Here is a 23,620-nt window from a genome sequence, read left to right as displayed (position 1 = left end):
AAATTAGTGAAGCAGGATAGAGTTTTATTTGGCTTATTAATTTGCCCCAACTTTTATCTATGCCCTTGGATCATAGGCAAAAAAAGAAAAAAAACCAACCCTAAATGAGTCAGTCCCCTAAATCAAGGGAATTCCTTTAGCTGGGTCCATAAACCTGTTCATAAATATATACATATATGCATATATAAAAACATATACATATATACATACATGTGTATATGTATAGAGAGAAAGAGATAACTATATTTTAATAGTTGTTTTCCTTTGCAATCCTATGTATTTTATTTTCTGTAATTAAAAATATTTCTCTGGGGGCAGCTTGGTGGATGGAGCACCAGCCCTGAAGTCAAGAGGACCTGAATTCAAATCCTGTCTCAGACACTTGACATTTACTAGCTGTGTGACCCTGGGCAAGTCCCTTAATCCTGACTGCCTGCCCAAATAAATAAATGAGTGAATGAATAAAAAATAAAATAAAAAGTTACTCTGAGAAGGAATCCACAAAAAAGAGGTTTAGGATTCAAAATAAGCTAGAATGGAAGAAGTGATTGACTTGAAGTCACAGGGCAAAAGTCTAAATCCTGAGTCTAGCACTTACTAGCTGTGAGATCTTGGGCAAATCACTCCACTTCTTGTGTGTGTGTGTGTGTGGGGGGGGGGGGGGCCCTCAGTTTTTCACATTTGTAAAATGAGAAGATTGGCCAAGACTTCTGAGATCCCTGTTTCAGATCCATGACTTTATGAAACACTAACTGAAAAATCATTGTCTCCTAACATCACATAGTGGGCCAGTACCAATGACTTCAATAATTACCCTGTGTGAAAGGAAAAAAAAGTGGGCTATAGTCTCAGACTCACAGAACATGTATTTCTCCTGCCATCAAAGCTAGAAAACAGGATGCAACAGCAGCTGTGAAAGAAAGGATAGGAGTATTTGATTTTTAAAAAGAAAACATAATGAAAGAAGTCTACTGAATTCCAATACATGTGAAATATTTTTTCCCATGTAATTGTTTTTCTTAAAAAGAAAGGCTCATTGTTACCACCATTATTGCCACAATCACTATTCCTCTCAACATTAGTGAAACTGACATCTCAGTAGGACTTCTCTAATTCCTTAATTCCCTGAAAAGTCAAAGGACACTAAACAATTGCTTCAGGGCTCTTCTTAAATATTTACCAGTATTCACTTCAGCTGGGCACAAAGATGGATTTTTGTCCTGCTAGGAGGCTGATAAAGCAAGCCTTCTGTTCATTTAGATGCAAAGAGGTTAATTCACCAGATTTAACATGAAATTAAAAGTTCTCACCATGTGACCACACCCACTAAAATGCCTCACCAACAAGTGACATTATACTTATATATACATTATAAATATACTCAGGTCTTGAATTTACCTCAACAAATGGAAATATAAACTCCACTGAAGAATGTCTAAACACTGAAAGGAGCCTGATACCAAGGCCCTGTACCACACACAGGGTATTTGTTTATCTCCGTTGCATATGATCAATGGAAAAAGACATTCAAAACAACTCAAACCAAATGTCATCATGCATTAGTTTATAGCAACGGGGCTCTTCCAATTTTTTTTTCATAAAAAGATATGTGTTTAGATTGAGTTGCCTTTTTTTATTCTTATCACAGCAACTCAGGCAGCACACAGAGAGACAGGGTGGGGGAAGTGAAAATAAGCTAATTTACTGTCCTTAACAGTTTTCTTTTAAGCAAACAAAAATGCCATGATCATTTTAAAGTTAATAACAGTCGTTCTGATTAAATATCTATACTGCATTATGGTAACATTTTCTTTGGCAAAAAGCAGAAATAGTTTAGTGGAGCTGCTGTTTCCCATTTCAGCCTGGCCTTGGGAGATCCAAGTTCTATCTAGATCTCAAACTAGGTTTGCTCAAAATGCCAATAAAAATGTCCTTGAAACTACTAACTCCTCTAGATAACAAGCCATCTTGAAAGAATTGATGTTTTCACTTCCTTACTACCCACTCACTCCCTAACCTCCTGAAATGTGCCTTCTCTCCCTACTACTCTACTGAAAAATACTTCTTTGAGGTGGCCAATGACCTTTTCTTTGTCCTCCCACTCCTGGACCTCCTATTAGCATTTAACACTTTGCTTGACTCTCCCTATTGCTTTGTCATTTGGGACTCTGCAGTGTTCTCATTCCCCTGCTTCTAGTCCTCCTCTTCCTGCTTTCTTAATGTTGACATTATTCAAGGCTCTTCTCAAGGTTCTTCCCTTGACCCTCCTTCCTTCTACCTACAAGCTGTCTCCCTTGAGAATCTATCCCTTGTCTCCATGCCTTCAACTATCACTTCAATGAGAATATCTCAATCTAGAGCCCCAGCTCCCACCTCTCTGTTAAGCTATAGTGTTATATTTCTATCTCTTGATTGGTCTTTTTGACCTGTATGTTCTGCCAGCAGCTCAGGTTGACCCCATCTAAAATTGAACTCATCTTTTTCCTAATTTGCTCCTCAGTGCAGTACCAGTGAAAAGAACACTGCCTCTAAAATCGTTGTTTTGGTTGTGTCTGACTCTTTATGACCCCATTTGGGGTCTTCTTGGCAGAGATACTATGGTGGTTTGCTGCTTTCTTCTCCAGCTCATTTCACAGATGAGAGAAATAGAGACAAATAGATTAAGTGATTTGTCCAGAGTAACTACTAAATGTTTGAAGCCAGATTTGAATTCATAAAGATGAGTCTTTCTGATTTAGAGACCAGTGCTCTATGCACTGCACCACCTAGCTAAAATCAGAGGACCAGGGTTCAAATACTACCTCTGAAGGTTAATGTCACTATGGTCTTAAGGAAGTCACTTAATATCAGTGGACCCTCAGTGCCCTTGTCTGTAGAACGTCGGTGGACTAGGTGTCTTCTCAGGTCCCTTACAGCTCTACTCCTTTGCTATTTTTATGATCAATACCTCCATTTCCCCTAGTCACCAATGTTTCAAACCTTTAAGTTTTCTCCCTCATTTTAATTAGTTATAAATCACTATGAATTTTCCATAATATCCATTCCCTTTTTAGCCTTTTTCATTGCCATTTTCTTAGTTTTGGTCCTTATTACTTTACCGAGGTTAACAGAATAATATCCTAACTAAAGAAGTACTTTTGGATCTGACATTTCTTCACCAAGCAACAAAAAAGGCTTGTAAAAGGCATATATCATTTGATCTGTTGAATTTAATTAAAAGTTATTTATCACTACCTATTTGGAACATTGTAGCAGTCTCCTAAAATGTCTTCTCATGTCCATTGTCTCTTCCTTCTAACCGACCCTTTAGGCTATTGCCAGACTAATTGTTCTCAAGCAAAGCTTAAGATCATATTGCCTATATAACTCCTTTTCTTAATCATGGTCATTGGCTACTCTGCCCAGCATGTGCTATATTACCAGATTTATCTATGAATGCTTTCCACATATTATGACAGACTGGATTACTTTTTGTCCTAGAACATACCCTATGATTTCCTACCTCTTAAGACTAGTCATACTGTTCCCTGCCTTGCACATATTAGGTACTTGGTAAATGCTAATTGATTGATTGGAATGATTTCCTGATCCCAAACTTTACCTGTTATATTACTTTCCATCATCCCTTGAAGCCCAATTAAAATGTCTCTTCTTGAATGAAGTCAAACTGGAATAAAAATTCCAGTCAGTCCATCTCCATGAATTCCTATAAGTTATCCCTCATGCCTAGAATTTGCTCCCTCACCTCTACCTCTTATAGTCCTTATCACCTTCAAAGCCCAGGTCAGGGGTCACCTCCATCATGAAGTTTTTCCTCATTTCCCCAGTTGTGGATATATTCTTGAACTTTAAATTACTTTGCATTTACTTACTTTGTACATATTGTATCTCCCCAGTGAAATAATGAGTAATTAATATATCTCTATGGAATCTGAATGAACAAAGGTTTACTTGTAATTGATTCTCTCACGTAAACCGCAAGCACATTATCCAGAGAATCCAGTAAAGTACCTCAGTGTTACTTGCTCAGTTAATCAGAAGTTAATCAGAATCAAGAAAAAGAAGTAAAGAATTTTTTTTAAAAGAAAAAATGTCTAAAATGTCTAAAATTATTTCAGGATGTTAGTATCTGTGACTACTATTTAAACCCTTCTTGGTTAAGGGAGCAGGGTTCAGGCAAAGAGTTTCCAGGCAGATGGGCATCATCAGAAACTTGACATGAAAAAAGCCAAGGTTAAGAAAAACTGAGTGGGTGAATCATGTTGCTAAAAAGCCCTGGAGTGAGGGCGGTAATATCTGGAAATAGGGTCAAAGCTAGCAATCAGAATATAGTTCAAAAATGAGCTTAGTGCAGTGTCTCTGGGCTCCTAAGTGTTTTCATGCTTGGCCACTTGTGGCTGGCTCCATCATCAGGTTTCTTCTGAAGTCATTTCAGCTAAAAAGCTTCGACTGCCATTGCCCTCTTGGCTCTCCATTGTGAAAGCCAAATCACCATAGCCCACATCAGCCTTTACAGACTCAAGGATCCTCTTTTTAATAACAACTGCATAGGATTCCAAGAGAAGAACAAAATCAAAGCTCCTACTTTTTCCCTAGGCCTTTTTAACGCGGGAGAGTCTCCAGCTTTTGCTAGCTAACTCAAGCTAGCCAGTAATATATTTTGCAATTCAGTTGTAATTTGAAAATGTTTAATTGCTGTAGAAACTAAATGTTGCTAGATTAAGCATTGCTAAATATCATGGAAAAATCATCTAGAATTAGAGATTTTTCCTCTTAAGTGGAAACTGGAAGCCAAATTTCAAGGACCACCATTTTACAAACCAAATGTCTCAGTTAAATCTTTTACAAAAATATATGCTAATTCCGTATCTCAGTACTATGCAAGGCTGGCTGCTTTTGTCTCACATAAACAACATGTGCCTAATGCCATCAGTGCCATTACCAATATTTATTCCTGATGGCCACAGCTTTTCTGGTCTTGGTGTACCCATATGCTTAATGTTACATAATCCAGTGGGAATTGCATCTCTTGAAAACAGAAAAAATAAATACTATTAAGCAAAAAGCAGTTGAATGCATCTTTTTTTAAATGCCAAAAATGAAGACAGAAAAAGAATTCCAAAACTTATATTTGAAAATTTATGTATAAAGTCAGTTCTTATACTTTCTTAAGAAGAGTGTAGGGCGTCTGTAGGAAAACTGTCTGACAACGTACAAAATGTCAGCCCTGAGAGAGCAGCCAAGCCAACAAGCATTTATAATGATCCTACTCTACGTTAAATAAGGAAAAACAAAGACAAAACCAAACATCAGCTCTCACCTTCAGGGAGCTTAAATTCTTCTGGGTGGTGGGGGCAGGAAGTAGAGGGGTTCAGTACATAGACAGCATTGTATGTACACAACTCTTTGATGAAGGAAAGCACATTAACAACTGGAAGATCAGGAAAGGCTGAAGGAGGCAGGAAGTGGTACAGAAGTGAAATCCTGAATGAACCTGCGCTCCAAAAAACAAAAATGAAAAATGAGAGCATGAAAGGCATGAGGATATTCTGTTGACTTCAGAAAGCCAGGTGTTTGCTATTATGTCAGACAAAGCAGACAAACAAGCGGAGTGCTCTCTAGTCTAGAGTGAAGGTCTACCTATGTCTCTGTCTTCTCTCTCCCTCTCTTTTTCTCTATCTGTCTGTCTGTGTCTCCCGGACAGTGCTTGGTTGAGAATTCTTGCATGGCCATGCCATCCTTATGCTCCAGTTTACCTGTCCCTGGAGGTGAAGGCACAGTCAGATTTAGGGTTCAAAGCCAAGCATCACTTTTACAAGAAGGAAAGTTAAAGTAAATGACAAGACTAAATTTTCTGTGCATTTACTAGTTAGCTAAGTCCATACATACAACACATAGAGTATTTTTTTCCAAAGGGTCACACCAGCTGAACCTAATTTCAAATAACTGAATAGGTTAAAATGTTTTGATTTGAGATCTGCTAATTTTATTGGTAAGAACCTCTTCTAATTTGCAACCTAATCCTCAAAGTTTTCTTCACTGTATAATCAGGCTGAATAGTGAAAGAAATCTTTTTTTTTTCTTACTGGAATACTGACTTTGTCATATTTGATGACCTGACAAAAACAAACAGGTTGGATGAGCAAATAAGAGGACACGGACTTAGAATCAAGTCCATGCCCAGAGTGATATTCCACTCCAAGACAAATTCCATTTCTATTGAGGCAAAATCAGGCTCAAATGAACATCAAAGGCAGTCTTCATGGGGAAAAGAAGTCACAGTTAGAATGAAGCTTCAAAGGAAACAATGTGACATGGGAAAGGCTTCCAGCCCTGCATCCACTATGCATTGGTACAGGCAGGGAAAGTGATGCCCCTGCTCCCATTTCAACTGGTGATCTCTGATTCACAGCCCAGACAAGTTACTTCAACCCAGCAGGTGCCCTCAACACTTGGGACCTAGGACAATCACGTTGATTTACTTTACTCTAAGGGAGTTTACTTCTATAATTACTTTACATCTTCTCCCATCTCTATGTTCCTACTGCTTCTGCTATCACCAATCTAATGCAATTTAGCAGTATTTACCCATGAAGCAGTGGATAGAGCACTGCACCCAGAGTCAGGAAGAATCAAGTTTATATGGCCTCAGAGATTTACTAGCTATGTGACCCTGGGGAAATCCCCTAACATCTGCCTCTGGTTCCTGAACTACAAAAATGGGGCTTATAATACTACCTACCTTGCCACAGCACCAACTTGCAGGGTTGTTGTGTGGACCAAATGAGATAATATTTGTAACTTATCACAATCCTTCCCTTCCCTTATGCGTAAAGTGCTAATCACATTATGTATGGGGAACACAAAAAGATAAGTATTTGTGAGATAATTAATGGAAGTATTTATTTCCCTGTTTTGCAGTTGATCAAATATGAGGACTGAGGCCCAGGGGGGCTGAAATGATTTTTCAATAATCCAACTGCCTCTAAATAAAAGGGGAGTTGTAAAAGGCTGTGCAATTTTAAGCTTTATTAACTACTAAATAGCTAATAAGACAATAGCTATTAACAACACTTAAATCTATACAAAGACTTTTGGGACAACCTGAATATCCCAAGCATGGCACCTTAATAGCCATTATTGGTATTCTTATCCTTTTTTTAAAATTCATTCCATTGCTAAATTGGACCATGTTTTCCTTTACCAAAAAGTTATGATGTCTTATGATGAAAGGTTCCATAATCTTAAATGTATTAGAAGTATAGCTGACAACCTTTTTTGCTTTCCTAGAAAAGGTATCTGCCTTGATGTTAAATTAGACAGCACACCCTAATCATGCCAATGTATGATGGCTTAACCATTGATGCAGAAGAAATAACCAAAGAGATGATGGGAAATGAAAAGAAGTCAGAATAAGTACAAATTTTAGCATAACTTCAGGAATTCTAGAAAACAACTTAGAAAAATTAACCTAAGGTAACAAGGAACTATGCGATGAGCCCATGAGTATGTATGGAGAGATGCTGATGCAGTTCTCCATATGGAAGAGGCAGGAGAGCGTGCTTCTAGGAGAAACATGGTTATGTGTAATGCAAGTACCTTGGAGAAACGTTGGCTCACTTGTAGACATCCTATAACTGGTTCTGATCTGCTAACTACGTGTTAAATGGGACACTGTTGTTTAGATATTTTAGTTGTGAAGTCAGAACTGGAAGTAGGGGCATTCTAGGGCCTTAGGCAAGCTGACAAAAGAGGAAAATGACAAATGTTGGAGGGACTGTAGGAAAACTAAACAGTAATGCATTATTTGTGAAGCTGGGAATTATCTTATTTTGCAAAGCAATTTGAAACTCTCCCCAGAAATTTACCAAACTGAATAATTTTAACCTCACTACACCACTACCAATCTTATACCTCAAAGAAATCAAAGAAAGAAGAAAAGGATTTACAGTATAAAAATATTTATCGTGCTCTTTTTGTGGTAAAGAAAAATTGGAAATTTAAGGGTGTCACTGGAGAACTGTTAAACAAATTTTGGTATAGAATAAAAATGGAATATTTTTGTGCCATAAGAAATGACGAAATGGACAATTTCAGAGGAAACTAGGAATGACTTTTATGAATTGATGCTGAGTGAAGCAAGGAGAAACAGAACTCATATAATTATAACATTATAGAGAAAACAATTTTGAAAGACTTTAGAATGCTGATCAAAGCAATCGATGAGTCATGAATCTAAAAGAATAAAGATGAAACAGGTCACTCACCCCGTGACAGAGAGAGGACAAACCTACAATGCAAAAAAAGACATGTAATTTCAGACAAGCCTTATGTGGGAATTTGTTGTGCTGGACTCTTGCAGCTATGTATTGAAGTCTTTATTTTGGGGGTTTGTTTCTTAAAATTTGTTCAGTGGGGGGGGGGTGACAAGGCAATGGGAGGGACAGATTATTAAAATATTATTAATTGCAAAATAATAAACATTAAAAAAAACAAAAACAAAAAAAGAGCCTTAGTCAGTTTAGTTGTCTTCCTCCAATTCCCCAATACCACTCCAGAAAAGCTGTTCAAACTCCTACTGTCTTTGAAAACTCTGCCCTCTGTTCTGGATTCTGCAAGAAGACAGGCCTCTTACGATGCTTCAAAGAAAGACAATCCCCAGGCTTTTGGTAAAGTAGGCCCCCTTAAAAGCAATCTAATTGTGCTAGAAGGGGTTAAAATAAGGTTTGTTTTTCCAAAAAAATGGGGGACATTAGAGCGAGAAAGGATGGAACAACCAGAAGACAGAGTTCTATCTATGGTTTAAACTCCAAATTCAACACACCACAATAAGCATTATTAGAAGGCCCTGTAGCAAATTCCAAAAGCCCTGGCTTTCTGTTCTGCCATTCTCTTCATTCATGCAGCTAGAACCTTCATCTAAGTTTTTTTTTTCACCACATATGCAAAGTAACGTAGGCCTCACTGGCACAACCTCTGCTCTAACTAATGAGCCAGTGATTAGCTATGTTGGCTGAATGCCTATCAAGTAGTCCTTCCAGATGCACCTTCACTTACTGGTCAACCTCTCCTCAAAATTCTCCACCAACTCCCAATACCCTCTATATTAAAATTCAAATACTTACTCCTTGTTTCCTCATACCCAAAACCTGAAACAGTCACCAGGTAATTAGAATTGCAAACTGCTGTTCTGGTAGACTTCTCAAGATCTTTCAAAAGTCAACTAAGAAAGAATATACAGAGATCTTTTATAACAAGAGGCAACGCACTTATTTCAAGTATGTTCCTAGGGTGGAAAAAAGATACAAACAAAAAAGATACTGAAGTCCAGTTCCCTCAAAACTGAGCAGAAGGACTGCTTGTAACAGAATTATTTGAGCCAAATTTTCAAAAGGCCTCCAACAGGTTTTCTCTATTTGTGGGTGCCACCCTCTAACAATCAACTGCTTTTCTTACTCTCCTTGGAAACCCTCCCCCCAAAAAATACACCATTTTTTTTTTACATTTTAAATGGAATTAAAGCTGGTTGAGACACAATATTAAAAATGGAAACTCTCTCCTTACTCTGATACAGTCTTTCTACATTAGATGTTCCACAGTCATTTCATCATTAGATGCTCCTCATGGGTTCAGAGCCTGAACCCACTTGGGATTCATCATTTTCAACATGCTCATCCATATTCTGAACATTCCAGCACTCCAGCTCACCACTGCTGGCTGTTGTACTGTTTTGTACTTAGTTATAAATTGCTGTTGCTGTTGATCTTAAGGGAAATAAAGGATTGTAGTGGATTATAATAAAAGAAGAAGACAACTTTAGGAAGGACCCAGAAATCTAATGCCCCCGGCATTAAATGGAGCACAAATCATATACACTCAAAACTTGGACAAAATATGTGAAAAGTCAGGAAACAGTAACCTAAACTCAAAAAACCTAAAAGGTTTTTTGGCCTTTAGATGAATTAGAAACAGTAGGTTTCTAACCACTTCAATGACAACTTCTCAAATCACTAAAGAGAATAGGATAAAAAAAATCACAAGGGACATTTTTGAGGCAATTAGAAGCCAATTTTATCTTCTTAAAATAAACCACCATTGTTCTACAGTAACATATAAACTTATTGTTTATAAACTAATCTTCACAGGATGTTACCCAGCTTAGTATTTGGGGCCTTGCTAATTTGGAATAAAATGCACTTTGACTTAGAAGCCACAGAGTTTTTCTAACTGAAATATATATTACATAAACCTTTATGAGTTCCTTATCATATTCCTTCCCATCTTCCTCAGTAGTAGTGAGGATCACCTTTGAGAAGAACTTCACCTCAGTGTAGAAGAAAAAAGCAGGAACCCCAAATCAGGAGACCTAGATTGTAGCCGTGGCTAAGCTACTGACTAGCTGGGTGACCTTGGGCAAATTCTTAATCCTGTCTAGCAGCTCTAAAGTTCACTCCAGTTCTAAAACTCAACAAATCCGAGTTCTCAGCTCTTCAGGAAAAAGAACAATTGCTTCAATAATATTACAGTAGTGAAATATTCCTGTTCATTTGCTTATTATTGTTGATGTTTTAATACAGGAAAGCAATCCCTTATTTTTTTTCAATTTTTTTTTGATGTCCTCTTTAATGCATTGGTCTATTAGCTTCTACTTTCTCTAGTCTCATAAGAATTGATGCTTGCCAACTGCAACAAGTTGTTTTGACAACTTGTCCAGCTACGTAATACTCAGCTTCTCTGACTCCATAGAATTTGTTTTGTCTTTTTAGTTTCCAGCGAGTGCCTTCAAACCACCGACAAGATTAGGAGTGGAGAAGGCAACCTTCCTGTGGGTAACTATCAAAATCTCCAAACCACAATCCATCCAATGTTCAAGGCATTTCCCCCCGGCTCTCTTCATTTTTAATGGAGGTGAAATCCCTCTGCTATGTTCTCTACTCCTATCCTAATAAGGAGTGACTGCCGTGACTACCCCCATTCAGCAGCCATTCACAGCCAGCACCTCTGCTCTCCTCATGTGCTTCAAGAAGAACTGATTAGCACTTTGCATAATTAACCTGATTAGCACTGTGCATAATCAAACTGATTAGCACTTTGCATAATTAAAAAGAAATAATAATAATAACAATAATAAGCACTAAGTAATATCAAAAGCTGCTAGTCCCACAGCCCTTTGGTTACCTCCAAGATTAGTTCAGTCTAGCATATTCTATACAGTCACTATGGACTCCTTTCATTTCTTTCTGAAAACAGCAGTAAAATAAATAAAAACGTTCAGTGGGGAGATTCATTATCACGCTACCATCTATATCCATCTCATGCCTGTGCAAATCTCTTCCAGTCCCAGCCGTACATACTATACTTGAAATTTGTTTCATCATTATTTTGGTCTAAACCTAGATGTATAACTTCTCTACTACTTTTGTCTTAAAGAAGGGGCTTGAAGGACTGGGAAGTTAAGTGACTTGCCCAGCCCAGTGTCCTACAACTGGTATGTATCAGAGGGAAGATTAAAATCCAGGTCTTCCTAACACCCAGGATCCCTCTCTTCACTCCATCACATTGCTCACTCATTATGTTAGTTGTTAAGGCAGAAAAAAGCAGGAGGATGAACAACATCCTACAGGAAAGCTTTGAAATGGCATTAATAACCAGGAATAAATCAGCTTCCTCTCTCAAAACTGATTTACAACTGTGTTGATTCTGGGAAGCAACATGGTGTACTAACAAGAATTCTGGAGAAGTAAAAAAACAAAACAAAACAAAACAAAACACCCCTGAATTTTAGTCCTTCCTTGGCTCTGCAACTTTCTCAGTACATGACCTTGAACAAATTACTTAACCTTTCTCCATCTCAGCCTCCCATCTGCAAAACAGATGTAATAACTGACCAGCTAGCTCTGAGGTCTTGTGAGGATCATATGAGATAATGGGTGTAAAAATACTATGAAGCACACAAGAAATGTAAAATATTATTATGGACCTCTCCCAAATTTTGTTTCTCATCCTACACAAACATGTGTTGAGGGGTTCTCATTAAAAGTTTGACTGTATCTTGTAATTTAACTTTGTTGTGGTTATTTAAGTTTTTTAGGAGGGTAGCATTCATCCCTTGTCCCAGTGGATAAAATCTGGGTAACATCTCTAGGTTCTAAGAGAGTGAGTGTGAGGAAAACTAAAATTTTCCTATTGATTTTAGACTCACACAAGGAATCAAAGGAAAATGCAAGTGGAAAATGAAGTCCTTATTCTATGAGCAAGCATTTGTTCTCCAAGTACTGGGTGCCAACCTAATTGGTTACCAATCTGATTGGATATTTAGAGCTGTGGAATACGAAGACGTTCATGTACTGCCACGACTCCCTTAAGGTTAATAATTGAATATTTAGGATGTAACTGGAGTAAAAATCAGCTTCAGACACACAGTGGGAGGGGATCAGGAAAGATAACCTGAAGAAAATTTAAACATTCTCATGCCAGAGATCCTGGGAGGCCCTTCTATCACCCTAAAGAAAAGGAACCCAAATAAACACTCAATGTTCCAGAGCCAATCACCCATTTTACAATTCATTTAATTCAAGAAGAAAAAATGCTGTTGTGAAGATTATTCAAGTCCAAATGTTCCTGGTGAAGGTGCTTCCAGTAATTCTGGGAAAGAAGCCAATCCCTTAGTTTTATATGTAAATATTTTAAAAACACACATATATATATAAGCACAAAGGAAAGGTCAGGAAGACGTAAGTCTTTTAAAAGTATATTTTAATAATTTTTCTTCATGACTGTCCACAAAAAGTTTGAGGGTGTTTTTTTGGTAGCCTTATATTTTCTTTTACAAAATACACCTGCTTTTTTTTTTGCTAAACTAAATATTTCTTCCATCTAATGACTCTCTTTATTAGACAGCATCTAATTTGCATACATTTACATACAATTTAACTGCTAGCTTGTGAGAACAAAGAAATGGCTCTGTATTGTATTGAAGGACAATACTCAGAAAAGGAGCTATAAAAACCAACCAGCTAGGTGGCTGTGTAAGCTCTTTGTTTCAGATATACCAAGGTTTTTTAACACACCACTTAAAAGGGGAAAAGATGATTTCATCAAACAATGAAAAAAGGATACAGCATTGCTCTATTTAACAGACCCATTCACCCCAGACTGGTTATTGCAATTTGGGGGTCCAATCTCCCTGAGCCTTATACCATTTCCTTTATTAGATCTGATGAATGTAATTCCTTCACATATTTTTGCTCCATGTTTTATGCCTGAAACAACCTGGGGTTCCACTGTGCTAAAGCTCTGTTCCAATGCTAATTTTGTTCTGCCACCCGCCTCGTTCCCTAACAGGCAGGATGGAATATGGCATACTGCTCTTGAGTGAACAACAAATACCCTTACCCTTACTTAGCACACTTAAAGATTTCACTGAAACCATCATGGCTTTATAATATGAACTAGTTCTACGGAAAGAAGTACTGGCCCATGTCTGATGAGGTGTTGCTGTGAAAAGGAATTCTCAAAAGTGAAAGAAGTATCTGTGGTCAGATCAAAGATAAAAGAGATGCTAAGCCTTTTAACCCCATCCCATTTTGAAGACAAACAGGAAAAGGTATATTGGGGGGGAAAAGCTCTGAATTTGGAGTCAAAGGACCTAGGGTTCAAATGCTGTCTCTTCCACTTAACTTATGAAGGTCTTAGTTTCTTCATCTGTAAAATGGGGGGAGAGGGAAAGAGCTGGAAAACAAAAATGATATCAGCAACACAAAGCAGGTCAGTGGAGGGCTCATAGGACCCAAGAACTCTCAATGAAACATCTATTCTGCTTAGTCCCAGAGAGAACTGAGACCAGTGGACAGAAATTATAGGAATGAAATTTTCAGCTCAACCTAAGGAAGAACTTCCTTACACATCATTCGTGTCCAATAATAGAATGGGTTGTCTTTTAAGCAAAAGCTCAGTGATCAGTTTTCAAGGAAAAGAGTCATATTTCAGTTTAGGGTTGGACTATATCATCTAAAAGGTCCCTTCAAAGGAAATGAGTGAGCCTTGTTCTCATAGGATTTGGTTTAAGGAGGAATAACATACACTCAATTGGATATGGAAATCTATTTTACCCTGCAGGAAGGCAGGGGGGAAGGGGATAGGAGAGGGAAGATAATACAAGGGACAGCAAATTGGGGAAGGGGATAATCAGAAGCAAGCAAGGACAAGTCAGGGGAGAGAATGGAATAGATTGAGGGCAGGACAGGTCAGAGGGAAATGGCTAGTCTTTTACAACATGATTGTTATTGAAGTGCTTTGCATTGTTACACATGTATGACTTATATTGAATTGCTTGTTTTCTCAATAGGGATGAGTGGGGAGGGAACTCAAAACTTTGGTAATGAATGTTAAAAATTGTTTTAGCATGCAACTGGAAATAAAGATATATGGGACAATGGAGAATAGAAATCTGTTTTGCCCTACAGGAAAATAGAGGGGAAGGAGGATGGAGGAAGGGTAGGTGGTGGAAAGGAGGACAAACTGAAAGAAGGGATGGATGGGGTGCATGCTATCCTGGGGTAGGGGGTAGGAAGAGATGGGGAGAAAATTTTGAATTCAAATTCTCGTGGAAGTGAATGTTGAGAACTAAAAGATAAATAAATTATATATTAAAAAATAAAATAAAAGATCCCTTCAAACCTTGAGATTCTGAACCCCAGGTTCCAGTTCTACAACAGATTTCATAATGACGAGCAATAGTGGGCAATTATATGGCTTTGATTATGTGTTCCCCACATTGATAATATGAAGTAAAGTGTTGCTTTTATTCATATGGGTATTATCAAGTTACCCTTATGAGTCTCCGGTATGCTTCTGATTATTATATGGTATAAAACTATTAAATAGTATTAATCCATGTGCCATCCACAAAAGGGGATAAAATCTTCAGAAAGATTACAGTTTGGGGAAATTCATATTATTGCACACACATCCATCCCTATGTGAACAGCACCACAGGTCCAGAGAGAGCAGTCACAGCTCATGGTGGTTCGTGGCCCAAACATAGGTGTATGAGCCACATATATTCTCAAGTGTATTCAAAATCTGAGCTGTCAAATTTATCAAATGGAAATTTATTTAATCCACTGCCAATCTTGCTGCTCTGATTTGGACCCATTCATGCATTTGGTTGTGAAACTTTAGAATTTAAATCACAAAAAAGTATTAACTTAGTGATAAGTGCAATATGCTAAGACTCTATTGACCCTCAGCCTCCCCAACCTCCCAACACATATGTTTGATAAACATCACTGTCTTTTCTGGTTATCCTGTAACATGTCTGATTTTCTACCTTATGAGAAAAAAGACAGAGTTAGACATTTTTAGTGAGCAATACATAGGCACTGGCATATCCTAACTCTGCTAGCTTTTTAACCCCAAAATTATCATGAATAATCATCAGACATCAATATCTACAACCAGCAAAACAACCTACTTAAGTACATTAAAAAAGACTAAATCATTCTAGCATGTACTGGTTTATATTTCAGTCTTCAGGTTGCTAACTCTTTCAAAACCATGACTAAACTCTTGAATATCTTCATATACTTGGAGGTAGGGAGAGGGGTGTTGCAACATAAATGGAGGTTAACAGAGGTGGATGAGCCTACACTAGCTGTTCAGCTTTGTAAAATGTGAAGCCTGGTTGGAGAAATGTTTGCTTTCATATTAGATAGGGTAGTATCAATATTTTTAGTATGGTACCTTTTTTTAAAAATATACTTCACTATGTTTAGTAGTGTTCTTCCTGTTCAGTTTATAAACACTTGTTCAGTCACCATCACCTATGCTGGAGGTAGTTAAGATACACCTACCCAAAGCATGTTACCAGGGTGACAAAAATATATACACCTGCTGGGTTAATTAGGCCAAAAAGAAAGATATACATGCTAAAAATCTAAATCTGATTTCCCCTTAAGATTATGTAAATATACATAGGTTAAAAATAAAATGTGTGTGCATATAAATTACACATATATGTATGTGTATACATATATACATGTATATGTTTAAATTAGCTATTTCCAAAATGAAATAACAAATTCCAGGTGTACATTTGTCAGTTAATATACACTCTGTGTTTCAGGATACTTGAGAAGCAAAATATAACAAATGATGAATGTAAACTTTCCCATGGATCCCGTATGTGCAACATACACAAACAATATATATGCAAAGGTTTAGCATGGGGATATCCACTGGCTCAAGTAATAAATGCACAGGGTGTGCTTGCCCTCAGGACAAACTGGAAAACTTTCACAATACCTGAGATAGGACACTGAATAGATGAAGTGTAGATATGATTTACTTGTCCATGTGAATTTCAGCAAGCTGCTTACTTGTGATGCAGAGCATTTTACAAAATCCTTAGGTGACTGTTACCTTCATGTGTTTTACCCCCTTTTTCTAATCTCTCTGTTTTTCTCTTATGGAAGTCACAGCTTTCCACTGAACTATAAAAAATTAAATGCATCCTCTCCAATTTTCCTCTTTGCACACTAGTTCTCTCCTTCCTCCTTATCCATTCATCTCATGCCCATGATAGAAACAAAATAATTATTTAAAATAAAAAAATGTCCATTTACCATTAATCAACATATGAATGTCTCAGTTTAATATGCCTTTTACTTAAAATGCTAATACAGGTGTTAGCTAGTTTTTGTAATAACTTTCACCCCCAGCAAAACACTCTGGGTTGTTTTCTAAACTTGGAAAACATATTCCTTTAAATATGACCTCTACCTGCAATGAACTCACTAAGGTTCAAAGGAAATGAACTTATGACTTGGATATTCAAACCTACTGCAATATTTTGCATTTTATGCTAATTTTACCTATGGTATTACAAATTTCATTCTTTTTACATTTCTCTACTTAGAGGGCCGTACTTCTAATGAATACAATTTTCAGTACTTTTCTCAGTAAGTAGAATTAGCATTCCCACCTGAACTGGAAATGCTAAATTGTTAATAGTCTCTCTAGGGTTTTGTTCTTTCTATGACGCTTTCAATGATTTCATCATGGTTTAGATGTATTAAAATATCACAATTTATTCTCATAAGTATGAAACTCTCTGAGGCTTTGTCTATGTCACGATTAATGCATGTCAAAGATCAATTGGTTAGTAGACTTCACCTGTCTTCACAACTCAATATTTTCTCTGCTGGGTGACTTTGACTTTTACCAGACTTTATAAAAAAAATAAAATAGAATCTGCTTATCTTGTTGAAGTGAAATCAATTTCATGTTTACTCTTTGGCTCCTGAAGTCAATTCTTGGGAATTTTCTTTTCTTTTTTCTTTTTTTAAGCAAGGTCTCCTTATTTTACCAAAGCTAGAAGCGCAGGGTCCATTTATGGCTTATATCAGGCCAAGGCTGATTTGCATGGAAGCTTTAACCCCCTCTGCTGTTCTGACCTGAGCCAGTTCACCTTGCCTTAAACAACCTGGTGGCTCTCCACTCCATGGGGCTCATCATTTGGCACTGTACTTCATACAGATACCCCAGTCAGCCTTTGGCCTACTACATACATCTCAGAACTCCTGAGCTCAAGTCACCCTCTAGCCTCAACCCTCCCCAACTATTATAATAAGCATATACCACCCCATGCCTGGAAGGTGTCTTTATTTTTAGGAAAGCACTTATAGTATGGAAAGCAACCAGTATAGGAATCATTAAAAAAAGAACACCTCTAGTCCTCTTGGCTCCGTCTTTAAAGAGACATGTGACTACAAGCAGATCACTAGGCCTTTACTAGATTTTTTTTGGTCTCATTTTCTGCATTAAAATGAAGGCATTGTGCTAAATCTCTTTAATTTTGGGTCTGTGACCTTCTTAAAAACATATTTTGATAGCTATTTCAAAATAATTTCCTTTGCAATCCCATGTGTTTTATTTTATGAATTTTAAAATATCATTCTGAGAAGGGAGCCTTAGGCTTTGCTTCATCAGATCACCAAAGGGGTCCATGACATCAAAAAGTTTAAGAACTTCCTATGCTAAATGAAAGGCAGTTATGTGGAGCAGAGGCTAGAGTGCCTGGCCTGGAGTCAGACGCATCTTCCTGACTTCAAATCCAGTCTCTGACACTTACTAACTGTGTGATCCTGGACAAGTCACTTCCCCCTGTTTGCCTCAGTGCCCTCATCTGTAAAGTGAGCTGGAGAAGAAAATGACAAACTACAAACCCCAAATGAGGTCACATGACTGAAAACAACTGAACAGCAGTAACAAAATACTAGATGTTTGAAAAGACAGCCCCAATTCTAAAATTCAGTGATCTTCTCCATGAGGAACCTAAATCAGCTAGTTCTGACTAAAAGAAGTCACTTTATTATGTGAATCATGTAGTTTGCTCATCCCTTTATAACTGACAGTGACTGCTAAACTGCCTTGTTACAAACATTTTGAAGGCAAAGACTACATGTTTGAATGGAACAAGCACTGGATTCAGTCTGAGAATCTGTGTCCAAATCTAAGTTCTGCTAACTACTACCTGCGTGACTATGAGCAAAGAACACTTTCTAGGGATCCAAATCCTTGTCTGTAAAATTGGTGGGGCAGATGATCCCTAAGGATCCTTCCCACTTTAAATCCTATGCCATGTCCTACCATAGCAAATGGAAAATAATCTGCAAGTTTTAAGCCCGTTCCACAGGGGTCATCTGCAAGACCAAACCAAATGCAGAACTAGTGCTTCTGTGGGTCCCTGACTTCTTACTCTGAGAAGCAGAAACACACCAAGCCAGAAGAACCAAAGTCTGGTCCCTCTTCAGTTCACACTTAACCCTTTGCTATGGCCTGGTTTTCTAAGGTTGTACTCTTGATCTTCATTTGAATATTTTACAAGCAGAAAAAAATGCAGCTTACTTTACTACGGAGTTTGTGCAGAATAAAATTCAGGCAGATACTGTCATAACTGTTATAAAGTTTCTATAAGTATATAACTTTACAGCAGTAGTCTCTCCTTTTTAATTTTCATTTTAAGTTCTGAATAGTCTCCCTTTCTCCCTCCCTCCCCGCCCCACAGTAGAGAAGTATACCATTTGACTTATAAATATATGTAAAACCATACTAAGGGTACTTCTATTTGTCAGTTCTTTCTCTGGAGGTAGATAACATCTTCCTTCATAGGTCCTTTATCTCAGTATTTATAATACTTAGACTAACTTAGTTGCTCACAATTATTCTTTGAATAATATTGCTGTTACTGTATGACATTCTCGTGGTTCTGCTCACTTCACTCATTATTTCATGCATGTCTTTCCATGTTTTTCTAAAATCAACCAGTTCATCATTTCTTCAGCATAGTAGTATTCCATCATAATAATATACCACAACTTATTAGCCATTCCCCCATTGATGGACATTTTCCTCAATTACCAATTTTTTTTTTTTTTTGCTACCACAAAGAGACCTGCTAAAAATATTTCAGAAGATATAGGTTCTTTTCCTATTTCCAGTGTTCTATGTTGAGTCAAAGGATATACAGTTTTGTAGCTCTTTGGGAATAATTCCAGGTTGCTCTCCAAAACAGTTTAATCAGTTCACAGTTTTACCCACAGTGTATTAATGTCCCAATTTTTCCACATCCCCTATCTTTCCAGACACCTCGTAAAATACTCACCCTCTGCCCTCTATAGTCTGACCAAACAGGCCGCCTTTCTGTTCCTTACTCTCTACACTACATCTTCTGTCACTGGGCCTTTGCACTGGCTGTGTCTCATGCCTGAACGTGCTCTTCTTACCTCCACCTTATAGAGTCCCTCTCTTCCTTTAAGATGTAGTTCAGACATAATTTTCTGTATGAATACTTTCTTGCTTACTCCTAGCTACTAGTGCCTTCTCTTTCATATTGCCATGTACTTAACTATTACATATTATATATACACACACACACACATAAAAGCATGTACATGCACAAACCTTTTATTTGTTATATATATGTGTGTGTATATATATGTATATATATATAATTTTTGTATATGGTTGCTATATCTTTCTTTAGACTATAAACCCAATGGGAGTAGAGATTGTTTTTTCCATTCTTTGTACTTCTATCCCCGTACCTAGCATGGAGCTTAGCATGGAGTTGTTGCTTAATTAATACTTGTTGATAGATTGATTGATCTTGAAAAATTATAACATATGCTCCATTTGTTCTTATTTTTTTGTGGAACTTGAAGCTTAAGCATGACAATACACTTCCTCCATTTGACTTAATTCTCTGTCTGATTTTATTCTTCATTAACAGAGCCTGTATAAATCACTATGACTTCTAAGCAAAATCTCTCAGTTCATTTTTAAAAGCATTTTCTCTTAAGAAATCTCATTTGTTTGCTTAATCACAGAGGTTTATATAGCTAAGGTTTCTCACATCTAGATAGGCTGTGAATATAGAACTATGATTTCATTTGGAAGAGTTGTTTAAATTCCAAAGAAAAAAACTGAAAAAGATTTTTAGAAAGCTGAAATAAATAAGTATTATTGAAGATAGGCTTTAGCATTAAATCAGACTCGATGCTCCTATTAAATTAGGGATGAACACAAACCACGATTTGAATGTTCATAACTATGCAAAGTATTTATACAATTTTCATGGTCCATCTAAATGACACTTTGAAATATAGACATGCCACTGGAATCAGAAGCAGACTTGGTCTCCAGCAGACCTAAGTCTCTTTATTAGCTTGGTTACATGATGTAATCTTTCTAGGTTTTAGTTTCCTTATCCATAAAACTGAGGATGATAATATAGTTAGACTATCTACCAAAAGAGGTTGTTATGAAGACCAAAGGAAATTTTATGTGCGAAAATATCTTGTTCAGTCTTTAGCCTAGATCTTAGAACCAGAAACAGAAAAAAGGACAAAATTGTTCATTTTTCTCAAATAAAACTCTAAGAATTATATGACATATGTGAGGTATTATTCTTTTCTTTATCATTAACTGAAGTTGAAATCATGAAAATATTACTTATGTTGTTTAGCACTGTAGTTATTATATTTAAAAGAAAAAAGCAAAACAATGTTGTCCTTTTTCCAAGCTCAGTACCATAATTTGAGATGAGGTTGGGACTGTGAGGAATCCTAACAACAAGAATTCAGGGGCCTATTTGATTTCTTGTTCTGTGGGAATCAAGGAAACCTATGGCTCCCTGCTCAGAGACAGTGGTGAGATACCCCAGGAAGACCAGTGAGAACTGGAGAAATGTTGGGAGAGCCACAGTTCCTTCAGTCAAAAATGTTTCCATTGGTCTATCACCTTAGATATATCAGGAGCTGTTTTGTTTTGTTGGGTTTTTTAAAAATACTTATTTTGATTTTTTTTTATAGGACGGCAACTTTCCTATGCACTATTGTGCTAGTCTATGTCAGCAATACTGACATCAGATGTAGGTATAACATCTAGAAAAAGAAAACAAGAATGCTCTAAGTGCAATTTTGGTAATTTAGATGCATTAAGCTGAGGATAATTCAATCAAATTTCTTCAAAATTTCAATAATTCTTCAGTGCTCCATCATGAATGCTTGTTTAGTCAAAATAATAATTTCATGTTAGGTAGAGATTTGGAAGTTAGTATGCTTGTTTTTTTGAGGCTGAGAATTTCAAGGAGGTGGTTAGATTTCTTGTGCACATTTCAGAGTGGAGGTTGACTGAACATCTTTGGAAGGTTCTATGTTGAACCTTGTAATAGTATTAGAACAATACTAAACAAATAAATAAACCATCTGGTTTTTGCTTTTATTTTCTGGCTAGGTATAGCAGACCAAGGCAGAAAAATCTTGAGTTTTTCAAAATAAGCAGCTCCTTATTCTCATATCTCCTCAGAAACTAGACCATACCTTTCTACCCAGATAGCACTATGGCTCTTGCTTCTCTTTCCTGATACGCACTTATAAGAACTGGAAGACTGAATCTCTGGCTGGAATTAAGAAGACAAATAGCTCAGGGCTTCTTGTAATAATAGATAGCTCTTTTGCTACTGTAGTTATTATGAAGCTGTTAAAGTGAAAAATATTTCATCTAGACATCTAGATGGTGCCATGGATAAAGTTCTGAGCCTGAAATCAAGAATACATCAGTTCAAATCTAGCCTAAGACACTTACTAGCTGTTATTCAACCTCTATTTGTCTCAGTTTCCTCAACTGTAAAATGGGGATAATAATAGCAGCCATCCCTTCCAGGGCTGCTGTAAAGAACAAAGGAGATAATATTTGTAAAGTGCTTAGTACAGGACCTGGCACATAGTAGGTGCTCAATAAATGTTTGTTCCCTTATCCCTTATTAATCACTTCTATCCTAATGAGAAATGTTTAACATGATTGTGCATGTATAACTATAACATATTGCTTCTGTCTTGGGGGGGGAGAGAAAAAAATTGGAATTCAAAATCTTACAAAAATGAATGTTGAAACATATCTTTACATGTAATTGGAAAACAATAAAATACTATTAAGTGGAAAGAAAAGTGGAAAGAAACTATTAAATATTTTAAGAAAGAAAAGAAAAAAAAAGAAACCATAACTATCTACAGGTTGCAACATGGTGTAAGAAATAAACCACCGTACTTGTATATAAACTTGCCTTACAGTCTTATTCATTGTATGACTCTTAGCAATTTACCATCTGTAAAAATAGTAGTAACAACAGCAACTACCACCCAGGGTTGTGGTGAAAAGTCAATGAGATAATATGAGATGAAACACTCTGTTAACTCTATAGAACTTGAACTATAACTGCGCTATCATCATTATTGTTATCATCCTTGTTATCTCATTTTATCTTTTTAATAGAGTTCAGATAGTCACTATCTTGCTACTAATCTTTCATATTTAATATTTTGGAAGCTATTTCACAAGTGGATAGAAGAATGCAAATTTATCTAAATGAATAAAAGTATTAAGATGTAATCTTATCTTCCGTATACAGGCTCACTGAAAGCATCTTTGGGATGTCTCCAGTATCACACAAGGATGCCAAGGATGAGATGAATTTTATTCTGTTTCCACATCTGTTTTATTTCTTCTGATTGGTCTCTATATTTTGAAAGTTTTTCATTCCATGTAGCTAAGAGTTTCTTTAATATAGCAGTATTTATCAAAACATTACTACTGAGTTTTTATAGGCAATAATTCAGCCTGTGATAATGGTATGGGTCCATTTACTGGTTGTGTTCTCCAGGATATTTTCAAGTTTGTCTTTATTGGGTGTTTTTCATCAGTCCGCCCCTAAAAGATAGGCATCTTCTACTGTCCAGCATTATATAGTGGAAAGATTAATGGATTTGGAGTCAAAGAACACAATTTCAAAACCTGTCTCTGTCATTTGCTTCCTGTTCAACCTTGGACAAATTACTTCACTTGTCAAGGTAGCCTTAGTATCTTCATCTATAACATGAAGGACGTGTCTCTTCCAACTTTACATCCATAAATCTAGATAATTCTAGACACCAGGCTGATCCCTAAGTCTGGGCTTCTTAAGGATAATCGTCCTATAATTTCTGGTGGCAATTATCTGGTCTGAATTGCTATCATTATCACCATTATTATTTCTACCTGTGCCATCCTCAACTCTTCA

The 23,620-nt window shown here is 36.8% G+C and overlaps 1 protein-coding gene across 42 annotated transcripts in view; it reads right to left on the bottom strand.

Moving 5' to 3' along the window:
• The window catches only part of ZBTB20 (zinc finger and BTB domain containing 20), a 1,002,935-nt gene that overhangs the window by 677,794 nt on the left and 301,521 nt on the right, over window positions 1-23,620 (bottom strand). For 3 of the 42 annotated variants that reach the window (XM_072616772.1, XM_072616747.1, XM_072616776.1), the window contains one exon: window positions 5,321-5,494. The exons of 34 other annotated variants lie outside the window; for them this stretch is intronic. The gene's annotated coding sequence lies outside the window, so the exon portion shown is untranslated. Of the gene's footprint in view, window positions 1-858; window positions 911-5,320; window positions 5,495-8,267; window positions 8,291-23,620 lie in introns of all 42 variants that reach the window. 5 more of the 42 variants (XM_072616766.1, XM_072616750.1, XM_072616749.1 and 2 more) reach the window with 4 other exon arrangements.

The sequence above is a fragment of the Notamacropus eugenii genome, chromosome 5 (genome assembly GCF_028372415.1).
Source record: "Notamacropus eugenii isolate mMacEug1 chromosome 5, mMacEug1.pri_v2, whole genome shotgun sequence".
NCBI lineage: Eukaryota > Metazoa > Chordata > Mammalia > Diprotodontia > Macropodidae > Notamacropus > Notamacropus eugenii.
Note: the sequence above shows the minus strand (reverse complement) of the source record. Positions and strands in the feature narration are given on the sequence as shown.